Raw genomic sequence first — 17,215 nt, forward strand, 5'->3', positions numbered from 1 at the left:
AAGAGCCGAAAACCTACACGGAGTTGGAGAATCTACGGGGCACCCTCCCCCCACCAGCCGACCCTGGCCCGAACAGGGCCAGGCTGGCAAAGGGGACCTGGCGATCGGCAGACCGACTGCCGAAAACTCACTCCGGGAGCGCAGAGTCCAGACAGCGGGACTCCACGGACTCCAGGACTCCACGGACTCCAGGGAGAGTGCAGACCAAGACACACGGTGACGACGGGAAGTTCGGGTCCACACCGGGAACGGACATGAGCGGCTGGGGAACCCAGTGGTGCAGAACAGGAGAGCGGGGGACGCCACCACGACCTTTTGCCACACCCGAAGGACCAATGGCGGCGCGGGACACACACACAATCCAGGACCAGTGAATCCCCCATTACCCCCTCCCCCAACGGGAGATCAGCTATCAGAGACCCAAACCCTACAAAGAAGCTAGATCTCCCTCCCTCCCCCTCCCCACCCCTAGGGAACAAAGAACCCCCAAATCAGGCAGGAAGCTACCATCAGGCCCTCACAGGAGTTTAGCAGGGGAAGGGCAGAGCAGCCCCAAGGCCGCCCAGGAGCCGGAACTGGCCGAACCAGCCCTGCCCCCTTCCCAACAGGGGCCGGGGGACGGCCAGCAGTGCAAGCCCCACCCGAGGCACCCGGACCTCACGGACCTTTACAATTAAAATCACAGGCGCTGGTGGGCAGTACCAACACAGCAGGGACACCTGGGCCTGATCACGTGCCTCCCTCACGGCGGAGGCGCAGTCTGAGGGCGCTAACCCGTGCCTGGACAGTTGATCCCACTGGGCCCCACACATACCGCCCCCCACAATGGACTCTCGGGAGGGCGCAAACACAACCCAACAACCCAGGGCTCACTCTGGTAGGCGTACCCCGCTCAGGTGGACGGGGCCACAGCGGCAGCGCCCGCTCTGGTAGACGCGCCTACACAGGAGGGCAGAGCTGTCCATTGGCCCGTGCCCATTCAGTTTGGCACATTTCACACAAGTGGGTGGGCCGCACCCCAACAACACCGGCCCCGGAGCAGTCCACATAGAAAGACGAACTGCCTGAGAGGTGAGCTCCTCTGACCAAGATACAGAGTGGAAAAAAGAACCAAAGAAGAGATAAGCCTCCACGCCATGCTGAATCAGCGACCAGCAAACCCCCAACAGGGGCACGCTAGGGTCGGCACAGCACAGCGGCAGGACACTGTCCCACAGAGAAAGACACAGAACCTACCGACCCCCAAGTGCAGGGAGAGTGACCACCTCAGCAACAACCGAGACGGTCATACTCACCCATTTGGAAGCAAGGTGCAACAGCCAAACCTAACCCAGAGCCAGGACACCAGGGCACAAGGCTCCCACTGATGGACCAGTGGGAACCAGCACAAAACCAAACCAGGGAAGCCACCCACAGATCTCCAGATGCGCAAATCACAAAGAAATATAACACAGTTCATCAAAGGGCAAGCCAACTCGCCAGCTCCAAAAAGCAGCATGACTGAAGAGGAGATGGAGAATAAAAAAGCAAATGAGGCCATCTTAACAGAAATGATGGAAAGCATCAGAAACGAAATCAGAAAACAATTCCAGGAGTTTAGAGTGGAAGTCTTGAAGGACATCCAGGAAGCCAAGAAAGAAATGGAAGCAAAAATGGATACAATGCAAACCTCCATTAAAGAAGACCTTAACATCCTGAGAAGTGAAATGCATGAAAAAATAGATTTAAAATACAACTCTTTAAAGGAAGAAATTTCCATGATCAGAGCTGATCTGGCAACCATAAATAGCTCTCTGACATCCATAAACTCCGCAATTGAATCCACAGCACAAAGAATTGACCATATGGAATCCAGAATCTCTCTCTTGGATGATGAAGCAGCAAACAACAACCAGAAAATTACCACACTCCAAGAAACGGTGAAGCTTCAGGGCAGACTAATCCAGGAACTAATGGACAAAGACAAGAGATATAATCTGCGCATAATTGGAATAGAAGAAGGAGCCGAGTACCAGAGCAGAGGGCTTCATCATATTTTCAATAAAGTTATTGCAGAAAACTTCCCCAATCTCACAAGGGACCCCATCCAGGTAACCAAAGCCTATAGGACACCTGGCAGGCCAGACCCAGAAAAGCCACCCCAAGGCACATAATATTCAAGACTTCAGATCTCAAGAATAAAGAGAAAATTCTGAAAGCAGCCAAAACGAGGAAAGAAATTTTCTACAATGGGAAGAGGAACCGAATAACAGCAGACCTCTCCACACAAACCTACCAAATGCAAAGTGAGTGGAAGAACACCATCCAAGTTCTACAGGCCAACAATATGCAACCTAGGATTAAATATCCAGCGAAATTGGAGTTCACATTCAAAGGGAAAACCAGATCTTTCCATAGCAAAGAGGATCTAAAGGAGTATGTGAATAAAAAACCAGCCCTACAGAGAATTCTAAGAGGGGAATCCCACCCAACAGAGATTGTACAGGACACACAGACAGAAACAGAAACAGAAAGAGCAGCTCACTAAAGACAAGAATAAAAAAGAGGAAAAAACAGCCCAACAAGAAAATGGAAGAAGAAAAAACATTCTTATCCTTGATCTCTTTGAATATAAATGGTATAAACTCTCCAATAAAGAGGAGCAGACTGGCAGAATGGATCCGCAAACAAAAAGTTGGCATCTGTTGTCTACAAGAGACCCACCTTACAGCAAGGGACAAAAACAGGCTCCGAATGAAAGGATGGAGTAAGATCTTCCAAGCAAATGCACCTACCAAAACGGCAGGTGTAGCCATCCTGATCTCAGACAAGGTGGACTTTTCATTAAAATCAACTCAAAAAGACAAAGAAGGACACTACATTTTAATAAAAGGAAAAATCCAAAATCAAGACATCACAGTGATAAATGTATACTCACCGAACAAAAGAGGCCCCACATATGTCAAGCAAATTCTCACAGAATTACAGAACGAGATAGACGCAAACACAATCATAGTGGGAGACTTGAATACCCCACTCTCCCCAAGAGACAGATCCAACACCCAGAGGATCAGCAAGGGAGCTGAGGACCTAAGTAACACCATATCCCAAATGGATCTGACAGATCTATACAGACTCTTCCACCCTACAGAGACCCAATACACCTTCTAGTCATCAGCCCATGGATCATACTCCAAAATAGACCATGTCATAGCCCACACAAAGAACCTCAGCAAATACAAAAGTATTGATGTCATCCCATGTATTATATCTGATCACAGTGGATTAAAGGTAACCCTCAATAACAACGGTTACCACAGAGGCTATACACATTCTTGGAGGCTAAACCCCACACTGTTATCCAACACATGGGCCACAGACCAAATTAAAGATGAAATCAACGAATTCATAAGCCAAAATGACAATGAAAATACATCACAGGGCTGGGGATATAGCCTAGTGGCAAGAGTGCCTGCCTCGGATACACGAGGCCCTAGGTTCGATTCCCCAGCACCACATATACAGAAAACGGCCAGAAGTGGCGCTGTGGCTCAAGTGGCAGAGTGCTAGCCTTGAGCGGGAAGAAGCCAGGGACAGTGCTCAGGCCCTGAGTCCAAGGCCCAGGACTGGCCAAAAAAAAAAAAAAAAAAAAAAAAAAAAAAAAAAGAAAATACATCACAAAGAAACCTATGGGACACAGCTAAGGCAGTACTGAGGGGCAAGATCATTGCCCTCAGCACTCACATTAAAAGAATGGAAGCAGAGTAGGTGAATAACCTCACGATGAAACTAAAACAACTGGAGAAATAAGAAATGACCAAATCTAAAATGATTAGGAGGAGAGAGATCACAAAGATTAAAGAAGAGATAAATCTGATTGAAAATAGAAAGACCATTCAACAAATAAATAAGACTAAAAGCTGGTTCTTTGAAAAAATAAATAAAATTGACAGACCCCTCGCAAGACTTACAAAAAAAAAAGAAGAGAAAAGACTCATATATGTAAAATCAGGGACTCCACTGGAAAAATTACAACAAGTACACACGATATTCAAACAATCATAAGGAACTATTTCCAAAACCTCTACTCAGCAAAAAACAATAATTTTACAGAGATGAATCAATTCTTAGAGAAGTATAAACTGCCCAAACTGAACCAAGAAGAAATAAATCAACTAAATAAACCAATAACTTACAGTGAGATACAGGAGGTAATCAAGAACCTCCCAACAAAGAAAAGCCCAGGCCCAGATGGATTCACCAATGAATTCTACAAAACCTTTAGTGAGGAGCTAATACCAATATTCCTCAAACTCTTCCGCGAAATAGAAACAGAGGGAGAAATCCCAAACTCATTCTATGAAGCTAATATCATACTCATTCCCAAACCAGGCAAAGACCAAACAAAAAAAGAGAACTACAGACCAATATCACTACTGAACACAGACGCAAAGCTCCTCAATAAAATATTAGCTAACAGGATCCAGAAACTGATCAAGAAAATTATACATCATGACCAAGTAGGCTTCATCCCACAGTCACAAGGATGGTTCAACATCCGTAAATCAATCAACGTAATTCACCACATAAACAGAACTAAAATGAAGAATCACATTGTTATCTCTGTCAATGCCCAAAAAGCCTTTAACAAAATACAACATCCATACTTATTAAAAGCTTTGGAGAGGACAGGAATAGATGGAACATTCCTCAAAACAATAAAAGCCATATACAACAGACCAACTGCTAACATCATATTAAATGGAGAGAAACTTAAATCATTCCCCCTAAACTCAGGAACAAGACAAGGATGCTCACTCTCCCCACTTCTTTACAACATAGTGCTGGAATCCCTATCCATAGCAATAAGGCAAGAGGAGGACATTAAAGGATCCACATCAGCAAGGAAGAAATCAAGTTATCCCTATTCGCAGATGACATGATCTTATATCTGAAGGACCCAAAAACTCAGTCCCCAAACTCCTACACCTAATAAACCATTTTGGCAAAGTAGCAGGATACAAAATCAATCCACAAAAGTCAGCAGCTTTTCTGTACACCAGCAATGTACAAACAGAAAAGGAAATTATGGAAACAATTCCATTTACAGTAGCCAAAAAAGAATAAAGTACCTAGGGATCAACTTAACCAAGGACGTGACGGACCTATGTAATGAAAACTATAAATATAAATCTAATAAGGGAAATGAAAGAAGACACAAGGAGATGGAAAGACCTCCCATGCTCATGGGTAGGCAGAATCAATATAGTGAAAATGGCCATATTGCCCAAATAGTTATACAAATTCAATGCAATCCCTATCAAAATCCCAGTCACATTCTTCACTGAAATAGAGAAAGCAATCCATAAATGCATATGGAACCGCAAAAGACCTAGAATAGCCAAAGCAATTCTAGGCAAAAAAAGCAGTGCAGGAGTATCCCAATACCAGACTTCCAGCTCTACTACAGGGCCATCATAACAAAAACAGCCTGGTATTGGTATAAAAACAGATCGGAAGACCAATGGATTAGAATTGAAGATCCAGAAATAAAACCGCACTCTTACAGTCAGCTGATACTCAACAAAGGAGCTAAAGACATACAATGGAATAAACATAGCCTCTTCAACTACTGGTGCTGGGAGAACTGGGCAGCTATATGCAGAAAACTCAAAGTAGACCCAAGCTTATCACCGTGCACCAAGATCAACTCAAAATGGATCAAGGACCTCAATATCAGACCTGAATCCTTGAAACTACTGAAGGACAGAGTAGGAAAGACGCTAGAACTTATAGGCACAGGAAGGAACTTCCTGAATAGAGTCCCAGGGACACAACAAATAGGGGAAAGACTCGACAAATGGGACTACTACAAATTAAAAAGTTTCTGCACAGCTAAGGACATAGCCACCAAAACAGAAAGACAGCCAACCAAATGGGAAAGGATCTTTACCAGCACAGCAACAGACAAAGGCCTAATATCAGTCATCAGAGAACTCAAAAACTAAGCCCCTCCAAGCCCAAAAACCAATTAGGAAATGGGCAAAGGAGCTAAAGAGAGACTTCACAAGAGAAGAAATAAAAAATGGCAATGAAACATATGAGGAAATGTTCAACATCCCTGGTAGTAAAGGAAATGCAAATAAAAACAACCCTGAGATACCACCTCACCCCAGTTAGAATGGCCTATACTCTGAACTCAGGCAACAACAAATGCCGGAGGGAGTGCAGGGAAAGAGGAAGCCTTCTCCATTGTTGGTGGGAGTGCAAATTAGTACAACCACTTTGGAGAACAGTATGGAGGTTTCTCAAAAAGCTCAATATAGACCTACCCTATGACCCTGCCATACCACTCCTAGGCATCTATCCTAAACAGCAAGTCCCAAGATATCAAAAAGACATTTGTACTTCCATGTTTATCGCTGCACAATTCACAATAGCCAAAATATGGAAACAACCCAGATGCCCCTCCACAGATGAATGGATCCAAAAAATATGGTACCTTTACACAATTGAAGACTACATAGCGATTAGGAATGGTGAAATATTGTTATTCACTGGGAAATGGTCAGAACTCGAACAAATAATGTTGAGCAAGACAAGCCTCGAACACAGAAAACAAAGGGGCATGATCTCCCTGATATATGACTGTTAAGAAAGGGAGACAGAGGGGCTGGGGATATAGCCTAGTGGCAAGAGTGCCTGCCTTGGATACACGAGGCCCTAGGTTCGATTCCCCAGCACCACATATACAGAAAACGGCCAGAAGCGGTGCTGTGGCTCAAGTGGCAGAGTGCTAGCCTTGAGCGGGAAGAAGCCAGGGACAGTGCTTAGGCCCTGAGTCCAAGGCCCAGGACTGGCCAAAAAAAAAAAAAAAAAAAAAGAAAGGGAGACAGAGAGACAGTAGAGACTAGGTCTGTGAAACCAAAAACTGCTTGTCAAATGGTATTTCCCACAGGATTGGGGCAGCGACCCAACAGTATGTAACTAAAACCAAACAACTACTCAACATATGAAGGTCAAAAATCGACCTCTCAGTGGAATACAATAGCTCAAAAGCTATGTATGTACGTTCATATAAGACTACTGTCGACACATTATCTAATATCGACATTACATTTAAAACCCTAGGCGAATTTTCTTGGGCTTGGCCACGTGGCTACTGTATATGTTCTTGATACATTGTATATTGTATATATGTCTACCTGACCTAGAGAAGGGAAAGAAAAACAGGGCATAAGATATCACAGGAAATGTACCCACTGCCCTACTATGTAACTGTACCCTTTTTACACAACACCTTGTCAAAAAAAAATGTGTTCAATTAATAAATTAAATAAAAAAAATTTTAAAAAAGGATAGAGCTGGGCTGGGAATATGGCCTAGTGGCAAGAGTGCTTGCCACTTGGTTCAATTCCCCAGCACCACATATATGGAAAACGGCCAGAAGGGGCACTGTGGCTCAAGTGGCAGAGTGCTAGCCTTGAGTGGGAAGAAGCCAGGAACAGTGCTTAGGCCCAGGACTGCCAAAAAAAAAAGAAGGATAGAGCAGGTGGCGATTCTGCATCCCCGATGGACATTTTTAATGTTGTTGGAGGAGGAGGAAGGAAGCAGAGTGAAAGGGGAGGTAAAAAAAAAAAATTATGCACATCAGCTGTTAGTAACCTTATAAGATTTGTATAATGGTTCAACAAGACAACTGGCTTTGCAAAAGAATGTGATTTGTAATAAATGTGAATGCTGTGGTGGTAAAAAGAGAGAGGGGGGGAGGCAATGGAATACTGTCCCAACTGGAGGTACTAGGATGGAAGTATGAATTCATCAGGTAGGACCTGGAATGGTTCAGATAATTCAGTCTGTGTACAATGAGTACCAGGGCCATGGAGAAAGAACCAGTCCTAAAGATAGATTTAAAAGTTGCAATGGAAGAAATATGGTGTGAGAGAAAAAGATTCTGGAAGTTCATATTGACAATGGCATGAGAGATGGCTAGACGGTAACACTCCATGGTGAAGGAGACCAACAACCAGGATTGGAGCCCCCGAGATTTCATCAACTGTATTAGACCAGAAGCACCATACTGTGTTTGAAGGATAGAAGACCTGTTAATGTGTACGGACATCAACTGGTTGAAGCGTTATATGGCTTCCAAAAGTCAATATCCACTCTTAACAACCAAACCACAGTCATCACTTCTCATCCAGGTCTGATTGTCAAGCATGGGTATATCAAGTGTGTGCTAAATGAAAGCACTCCAGTTTACCAATGACCATATGAAAAGGGGTGCCCAATTATTGAGTTTAAGGTAAACTTTCCTGAAAATGATTTTCTTCCTAAGGGGAAGGAAGTAGAAAAGACTGATGAAATGGATTGGATAGAATGGGTGAACTTTCATGCACCATTATAATGGAGAAGTTTACAAGGATGATGTGCATCATCCCGGATGTACATCATGAATGTACAAGGATGATGTACATCATCCCAGATGTACTTGCCCCATCCCATTCAATGGGCCCAGTGAATAGCACCCACTGCTGGCATTTTACATGCAATAGTGAATGAGTGAAGGACTGTAATCATAGTAAGCTCACTGCTTGCTATTGATTTCTACTGTAATATTCAATTAGAGTAGTAATTTAAAAGTTAAATGAAGAATAAACACAAATATAAATGTCCTGACTTTGCTCTATGTCTATGATGACTTTGGTATGCAAGATGAAGTTTTAGTACCTGTAAAAACTACTATGCTGTAAAAGCTCCACTGGTATCTGTTTAGACACATTTTGTAAATGATTCAGCTGTGGACATGCCCAAGTTTAAACAGAAATGTTTGGTCTACTGTTAAAGTTGATACATGACCTTCCATCATTAAGCTGTGGGACTAAAACTTTGCATTGAGCTGAAAAGAAAAGTTACTTTGTAGAGACATATGGTTTGTCTAGATATTTGTACTAAGTGGACTTATTCCTTCCCCATCCCCCATACATATTCAAGAGTCAATAAAAAGTAGTAGAATGGGAAGAAGAATCCTCAATAAAAACTCTCACTTAGGAAAGTATGGAAATATTCAGCCATTCTGTGATGCATAGCAACGATACCTGTTAAGCTGTAATTGTGAGAACAGTTTGCTGTAAAAGGAGGACATAGTAAACTGTGACCTTGACTTTGCCCTCTGATCACATCTCTGTGATTCCCATCTGAAGATGCTGGATGGAGAGTATGCCCTTCTAGACAACTCATTTTCTGCTCTTGTGCACTTGAAAGCCTAATGGATTCTAAAAGGATGAGAAAACATGTAGGCCTTTGTGATCTAGGTTTGTCACTTGTTGGGATACGTAATTACTTCAAAGGCTTATTAGGCTGTCTTCTATTCTTCCAGTCAGTTTTACAAAGTGTTGTTGTTCTGGTCTTGTTTACAACCACTTACAAGAGCCTGTTGTGCATGCTGCTTTCTATCCACGTATGCCAGAGGGCATTCCATCATTAACATGAACTAGGCCAGGAGAAAGTATTTATACCATGGAAGTCGGAAAAGCACTACAAATCAGGACATGTTTTTAAACAAAGAGAAGGTTTGGTGATCAAACAGTTGCTATCTCGGCTGGCTCTGCATGAAAGCAATCAAACCTCCAAATTTCTTCTGAACAGCCTGGCCACACATGCTGATCTTCCCTCTTCCTTACTGCCTTCTAGGACAACCCAATTCTCCTCTTTCTTCAACAAGAGCAACCTTAAAGCTTTTAAGCCGGAAGCCATAACTTCATGTGATTGCTATCTGTGGGCTGTGTCCCATTAGCTGAACAATCTCAATGGGACACCTATGAGGAAAGCAATGAGTGAGTCTTATCTCCTGATGTTTCAAGAACCAAGTTGTGTTTTCCAGCCTCCCAAGCCCAAATCTCTAGAACTTGAGTATATCCACAGACCAAAGGCAAAAGAAATGCTCCATTTGTACACTTCCATTTCCTTCCATCTCTGTTTCAAAATGGCCAATTCTGGTTCAAGCTCATTTCTTTCTTCTGAAACCTTGCTAAGCACAGCAAGAACCAGTCAACAGCCACGATAGTCCACCTTTCTCTAACCATTTCACTAAAGTTAAGTGCTCGACACTCGAAAGTCACTGCAAGTGACAGTTTCACCGATTTCATTGACAAGGCATTACAAAACAATCACAAATCCTTTCACCTTCTGGCCAAAATACGCCTCTTGATTTCCTTCCACCTATGATAGATCACAAATTTTAAAGTTTTGTGACAGCAGCAACAAAATTTTGAATAGTAATTCCTGTATTAAGTAAGGTATAGATTAAGCTTGGTAACAAAGACACCAAATATATAGTGTTCTAAATAAACAGCTTATTTTTCTTAGATACTATCACAAAACTGAGCAGCCTAAAGCTGGTGCAACAGCTCTGATAACTTCAAATTGTGAACAAAACTGCTCATTATTCTCTTGCTTGCTTTCACTCAGTCATCTTTGCGTGAATTCAGTGATTGTGAGGTATGATTTTGTCTTCTTATTTTCGGTTTCATTTTCTTTTCCTCCCCTTTTTAATGTATTTTAGCTGGTGATTAGAAAGAAAATGAGCACTTGGAACTTTAGATTTGTGCCACTAATGAAAGGATATCATATCTAAGAAAGTGCATGTCTTTAAGTTTTTCTTAGTTGTTTTGTTTGTTTGTTTGTATATGATGCTAGTCCTGGGGCTTGAACTCAAGACCTAGGCACTGTCCCTGAGCTTTCTACTCAAGGCTAGCACTCTACCACTTGAACCACAGTTCCATTTCTAGCTTTATTTTTAAATTAGTTGAAGATAAACATCTCACGGATTTTCTCACCCATGCTGGCTTTTTGATCCTCAGATCTCAGCCTCCTGAGTAGTTAGAATTACAGGCGTGAGCTACAGCACAATAGAGCTGTGTCATACTATTCTCTAGGCCCTGCACTGGGAAAAGTAAAATCTAGTCCCAAATAATGCTCTTTCAATTGTATCCTCCAGTAGTATAGACATAGGATAGTACTGCATCACACCTCTGTGAATGGTATTGCTTTAGGTACATAGCAGTGACTGTGATTTCTCAGAGCTGTTTTTGTTACTCAAGAATGTCTTCTTTCCAGATGATAACTGAGAAACTAATAAAGGAAATGGTTCCATTTCTAGGTTGTTGGTTTTTGTTTGTTTGTTTTTTTCAAAAAATGCTCATTATGGCTGGGAATGTGACTTAGTGGTGGAGTGCTTGCCTAGCATACATGAAGCCCTGGGTTCGATTCCTCAGTACCACATCAACAGAAAAAGCCAAAAGTGATGTTGTGACTCAAGTGGTAGAGTGCTAGCCTTGAGCAAAAAGAAGCTCAGGGACAGTACCCAAGCCTTGAGTTTAAGCCCCAGGACTGGCAAAAAAAAAAAAAATTCCCTAAAAAAGTGCTCATTTCTTCCATGTCCTGATCACATAAAGAAGAGCATCTAGCTAAAGAATTTTTTTTTTTTTTTTTTTTTTTTTTAGTAAAGTGAGCCAAAAGTTGAATCGACACTTACACCTAAAACTCAGTGGTTCAGATTTGGTAATATGAAGACATTACACTTCAATGAAGGCTATTCAGGCTTCTAAAACAAAATGCCACACACCAAATACTTTATAAAGAAATGTTTGTAAACTGATCTGGAGGCTAGAAAGTACAAGATCAAGGTGTCAGCAGATTTTTTTTTTTTTTTTTTTTTGGCCAGTCCTGTGGCTTGGACTCAGGGCCTGAGCACTGTCCCTGGCTTCTTTTTGCTCAAGGCTAGCACTCTGCCACTTGAGTCACAGCGCCACTTCTGGCTGTTTTCGGTATATGTGGTGCTGGGGAATTGAACCCAGGGCCTCATGTATACAAGGCAGGCACTCTTGCCACTAGGCCATATTCCCAGCCCTGTCAGCAGATTTTGAGTCCGGTAGACATCAGCTTCCTGGCTCACTGAAGACATCCTCTCAGACATGTGACAGAAAAAGATAAGGAAATACCTTATGATCTCCTTTCTTTTTGTAAAATTCTGTTTATGACCTAATTGTCTCCCAAAGACCTTTGCTTAGATTACCACAGTGGTGATTCGATTTCAACATTTGGCTTTGGAGGGGAAAAAGCATGCAGATAATGGAAGGTTAAGAAATGTGATTAATAGTGGAAATCTATATCCCCAACTTAAATTTATTTTTATCAGTATACATGGTGTTTATTGATGCACTTGGTTTATGAAGGTGTGTGCTTGTTATCCATATCAATAGTGAAAGATGAAGTCCAACATTTTGAAGATTAGAGAACTCAACTTGAAGTTTAAAAGTTTTAGAGATGGGGCTGGGAATATGGCCTAGTGGTAGAGTGCTTGCCTCGAATACATGAAGCCTGGGGTTTGATTCCTCAGCACCACATATATGGAAAAAGCCAGAAGTGGTGCTGTAGCTCAAGTGGTAGAGTGCGAGCCTTGAGCAAAAAGAAGCCAGGAACAGTGCTCAGGCCCTGAGTTCAAGGCCCAGGACTGGCACAAGAAAAAAAAAAAAAGAAAAGTTTTAGAGATATTTGTCACCATGCACTAATACCAACTCAAAGTGGATCAAAGACCTAAACATCTGACCTAAAATTTTGAAATTACTACAAGAGAGGGTATGAGAAACACTAGAATTTATAGGTATAGGCAATAACTTTTTGAAAAGCATCTCAGAAACACAGCAGATAGGAGAGAAACTTGACAAATGGGATTATATCAAAATAAAAAGTTTCTACACAGCCAAGGACATTATTATTGAACTAGAAAGAAAGCCAACAGACTGGGAGACAATCTTTACCAACAATACATTTAACAAAGGCCTAATATCCAAAATATACAAGGAAATAAAGAAACTAACCCCTCTAAAAACTAATAAGGCAATACTAAATGGGAAAACAAGCTAAAGAGAGCCTTCTCAGAAGAACAGGTAAGAATGGAAAAAAAGCAAATGAGGAAATGCTCAACATCCCTGGCCACAAATGCAATTCAAAACAACTCTGAGATTCCATCTCACCATAATTAGATTGGCCAACATCATGAATTCAAACAATAACAAACTGTGGCAGGGGTTTGAACAAAGGAACTCTATTGCACTGTTGGTGCAATGTAAACTATTACAATCACTCTAGACAGCAGTCTGGAGATTCCTCAAAAAACTGAACATATATCTTCCCTACAACCCAGCTATACCACTCTTGGGCATCTACCCACTACCCAGACAACACAGGCCAGGATACCACAAAGACACTTTCACACCCATGTTCATTGATTCACAATAGCCACATTCTGAAAATAATCCAGATGCCCTACAATAGATGAGTAGTTCCAAAAAAATGTGGTATCTATACACAATGGAATTTTACACCCCCCTCAGAAAGAATAATATCCTATCATTTGCAGGGATGGATGGACCTAGAACAAATCATGTTAAATGAGGTAAGCCAAGCTGAAAGAGACAAATGGTGCATATTTTCTCTCATATGTGGAAACTAGAACTAAAATATGCTAGGACATGATACATTATACAGATCCTTGGCATTAACGCACAGTGAGACCAAAGGAGGATATTCTTAGGAGAGGAACACAAAGGTGCAAGGTCTCTGTGCATCTGGTCATATAAGATAATATTTACCAAAATGAACTAAAGAAAATAGAAACAAGATGTTTTTCTTTGTTGTTGTTTTTGCTTTCTCTTCTCTTTGTCTTGTTTGTTTATCAGTATTTGAGAGGATATGGGGGCACAGCAATGGAGGGACAAAAGGTGAACAAATGCTAGTACTACACACTGTGTTAAAAATGAACTATGCAACTTATGGATGGGAACAGGAGGGAAAAACTGGGAGAGAGCAGGGAAAGGGGTGACATTGTCCAAAAAGAAATGTACTCATTACCTGGCTTAGATAACTGTAACCCCTCTGTACATCATCTTTATAATCACAACTTTTAAAAATTGAAAAAAATTTATAAAGGTAAACTGCATCAAACCAAAGAGTATTGCTTTCTTAATTATCAGGGTCCTTAGTGGACAATCTCCAGGGAAACAAAGAGAAAATTATATGGTTGGGCAATTTGCATGAAGGAGTAAAGCCACACTAGCTTCTATTAAATCACGGTCCCTAGTCAAGTTAAAAAATCATATGGAAAAGACACTTGGTGGTTCTCCAATACTTTTATGCTTTCATTATCTCCTTTTTTCCATCTACTTTTTCATATAAGCAAAATTGGGTTTCATGAGTTTTTATTGTGTTTTAAACTTGGGCTACTGTTTAACACAGAGTAATTATGAAAATGCATTCCATCTACATTTCTAAAAGCCCATTGCTCTAGCCTGGGGGATTATTTAAGCCATGATACTGGCTTATTCCTTTATGTAAAGTAGACCCTGTCTTTACTTTTCTCTTCTGTCCATAAGTTATGACTGCTTATTGCCTTTCAAGTCTTAAAAGAAACAGCTATATAGTCAACATTCAGGGAAAGAGAATAGATTAGTGCAAATTGTTCTGAATCTCTCTTTGGCGAATGAGCCAGAGACTCACTGCATTCAAATCTCTGGTCCCTGTATTTAGACACATATTTACTGGCTGGAATGTTAACAATGAAGTGCTTTCTGGGACTCAGCTTCATTACTTTCTGTGCACTGACAAGTATTTTATTGTTGTTGCCCTGTACCTGAGTAACAACCCCTATTCCTTATTTCCCTGGTTATTTTCTTTTATAATTGAGCAAATATTTTACAAAGAGATGATGTCACCTTGAGAATATTGGGATTCTCTTTTCTATTTTCTAACCTAGGTTATCTATGACCAAATTCATTATCATTTCTATCTCTATAATTTATTGGAATTGCCAAACCAAAAACGCAACAGTCTAAAAAGCTTCTTGTGATTGTGAGAAATCGAAGTAAAAGAGAAACATCCATAAAGTATCTCACAGAAATTATAGACTTTTAGAGTTTCTTTAAAGTAGAACGTGTGTCTAATATATGGCCTCATTCTCTGCTTCTGTCTTATTTAGCTAGAAAAACTCGGAAATACCAAAAACTCCAACTCTTATCTGTAGGAAATCTGAGAAAGGAATATATACCATAAAGAGAAGACAGATGTTGAAGAGCCCTGGAATAAAAGGTAGACATTGAACTTGGGAAAAGCAGAATCCATCAATTGCATCATAACTGTGTTAAATGGTGGGTGGTCTCTCATTGTGTACATACCACATTTTCTTAATGGACATCCTGGTCACTCCTTTAACAACTGAGAACAATGCTGCACTGAACACAGTAGTATAGATATTTCTTCATCTCTTACCACAAAATGGATGAACCAGCGGACAGAACACCAAGTGAAATGATGCAGGCATAGGAAGAAAAATACTACACAAGCTCAAGTACTTGTGGAATCTAAAAAAGTCAAGTGGAAATGCAGTCTTTAGAGACTAGGGGAGAGGTGGATAAAGAAAGCTGAGATGTTCATGAACATGTACAAGATGTTAATTAGACAAAAAGAATAAGTTTAGTGACTTGTTGCACAGAATGGTGACAATAATAAATAATGATGCCATACATATTTCAAAATTGCTGAAATAGTAGATTTTAAATATTTTCACCACAGAAAGTAAGTATGCAAGATAGTAGATTTGTTAACAGTCATAACCTAATCATTCCACAATGTAAACATATCAAAATATAACTTTATACTCCCACAAACAAGCAGTTATTATTTATGGATTAAAATAAATTATTCTGAAGACATTAAAGGAGCTTTTTGGTATTGTATGCTCACTTTTTCCCTCTGATCTGAGATTATTCTGTTCCTGAAGGTTCAAATAAATTTAACTTTAACCTCAACCTGTGATCTTGACAATTTTGATCAGATCCCATTAAAAGAATCCATAGTAAGTGCAAGAGAAGTAGGGTGCAGCCAACTGTACCCCAGTAATTTGCTTTACTTCGTCACAAATTAAAATCATTCCTAAGGAATAACCTCCAGTAAGAAGATTTCATTAACAGAAAAAAAATAACAATAACTGCAGCGTGGCAAGAATTACTTAGGTGTTTTCCTGCCCATGTCTAAGTGAAAGAATAAGACACATAGCTTAGTGATAGGGAACTTCTCTGACACACGTAAGTCCCTTAGTTTGATCCCTATACCCACAGGAAATAAAAGGAATGGGGGGAAGAGAAGAGATGGAAGGAAAAAGGAAAGGTAGAGAAGAGAGGGAGGGAGAGGAGAGGGGAGGAGAAATGGGGGAGAGGAAAGGAGAAGAGAGAAGAGAGGAAGAGAGGGGAACAGAAGAAGAGGTATAAGAAGAGAGGAAGATGGGAGGATAAGGGAAGGAAAGAGAGGAGACGGGAAAAGACAAGAAGAGAAGAGGAGGAAGGGAAGGCTTTGTCAATCTCTGATCTTTCAGAGACCACATTTCTGTGCTTCCAACATCACACACATACTGTGAAAATCTTAAACAGTACCTGTGAAAGACATAATACATGGTAGGTACTAAGATGCTTGGTCATCAAAAAGTTTATTCAAAACATTTTCTGGGTCAAGATAAATGACATAAATGCCAGCTTAGCCAAGTGGGCTGTGAATATGTGTGGAGTGAACAGATGTTGAGTATATCAGACAATTCTGAGAGCATGAATAGGAGACACATACACAATGTTCTTGATATCTTATTCTGATTTCTCTGTTTTCTGTGTTCATCTTGATCCCTTAGACAAATGAGGAAATGATTCAAGTCTAATAAATGGACTATTGCATCCAGGGTCCTCATGCTACAGGGAGAGTGGTCTGAGCCTTGCTACGCTGGTGAGCTCCCTGCAAAGCATATGCTAGGCATGATATGCTAGGCATATCATGAAAGCTATCTGTCCCTTCACCAGATCTTTTTAGACACAGTCTAAAACCATGGGAGAAAAAAAGGTTCAAATTTGTTTTCACCTGCTTATCTCAGACATCACTAGGGAAGCCTGCTGACCCTGGCAAACATTATCCATTCTTCTGAGTTTTCCTATTGCTTCAACTTAATAGCAATTTTGGGTTTGGGTTCATTTGAATGCTCTGAATAGAGATAAATTAATTAATGAATCTAACAACCAAAATCAATCCTCAGAAGGTAGTAAATTTTTTGCCTCCAGTTTCTCATTCGAAAAAAAAAAAACAGATCAAAACAAGACAAACTAATGCAACTCAATTTGTCTCTTTTTAGCTTCAGGTC

At 40.9% G+C, this 17,215-nt stretch overlaps 1 pseudogene; it reads left to right on the plus strand.

Moving 5' to 3' along the window:
• LOC125360585 overlaps positions 1 to 8,386 on the plus strand; it is a 33,500-nt pseudogene extending 25,114 nt beyond the window's left edge.
• Positions 8,387 to 17,215: the final 8,829 nt, after the last annotated feature.

This window comes from Perognathus longimembris, chromosome 12, assembly GCF_023159225.1.
Source record: "Perognathus longimembris pacificus isolate PPM17 chromosome 12, ASM2315922v1, whole genome shotgun sequence".
NCBI classification, from domain to species: Eukaryota; Metazoa; Chordata; class Mammalia; order Rodentia; family Heteromyidae; genus Perognathus; species Perognathus longimembris.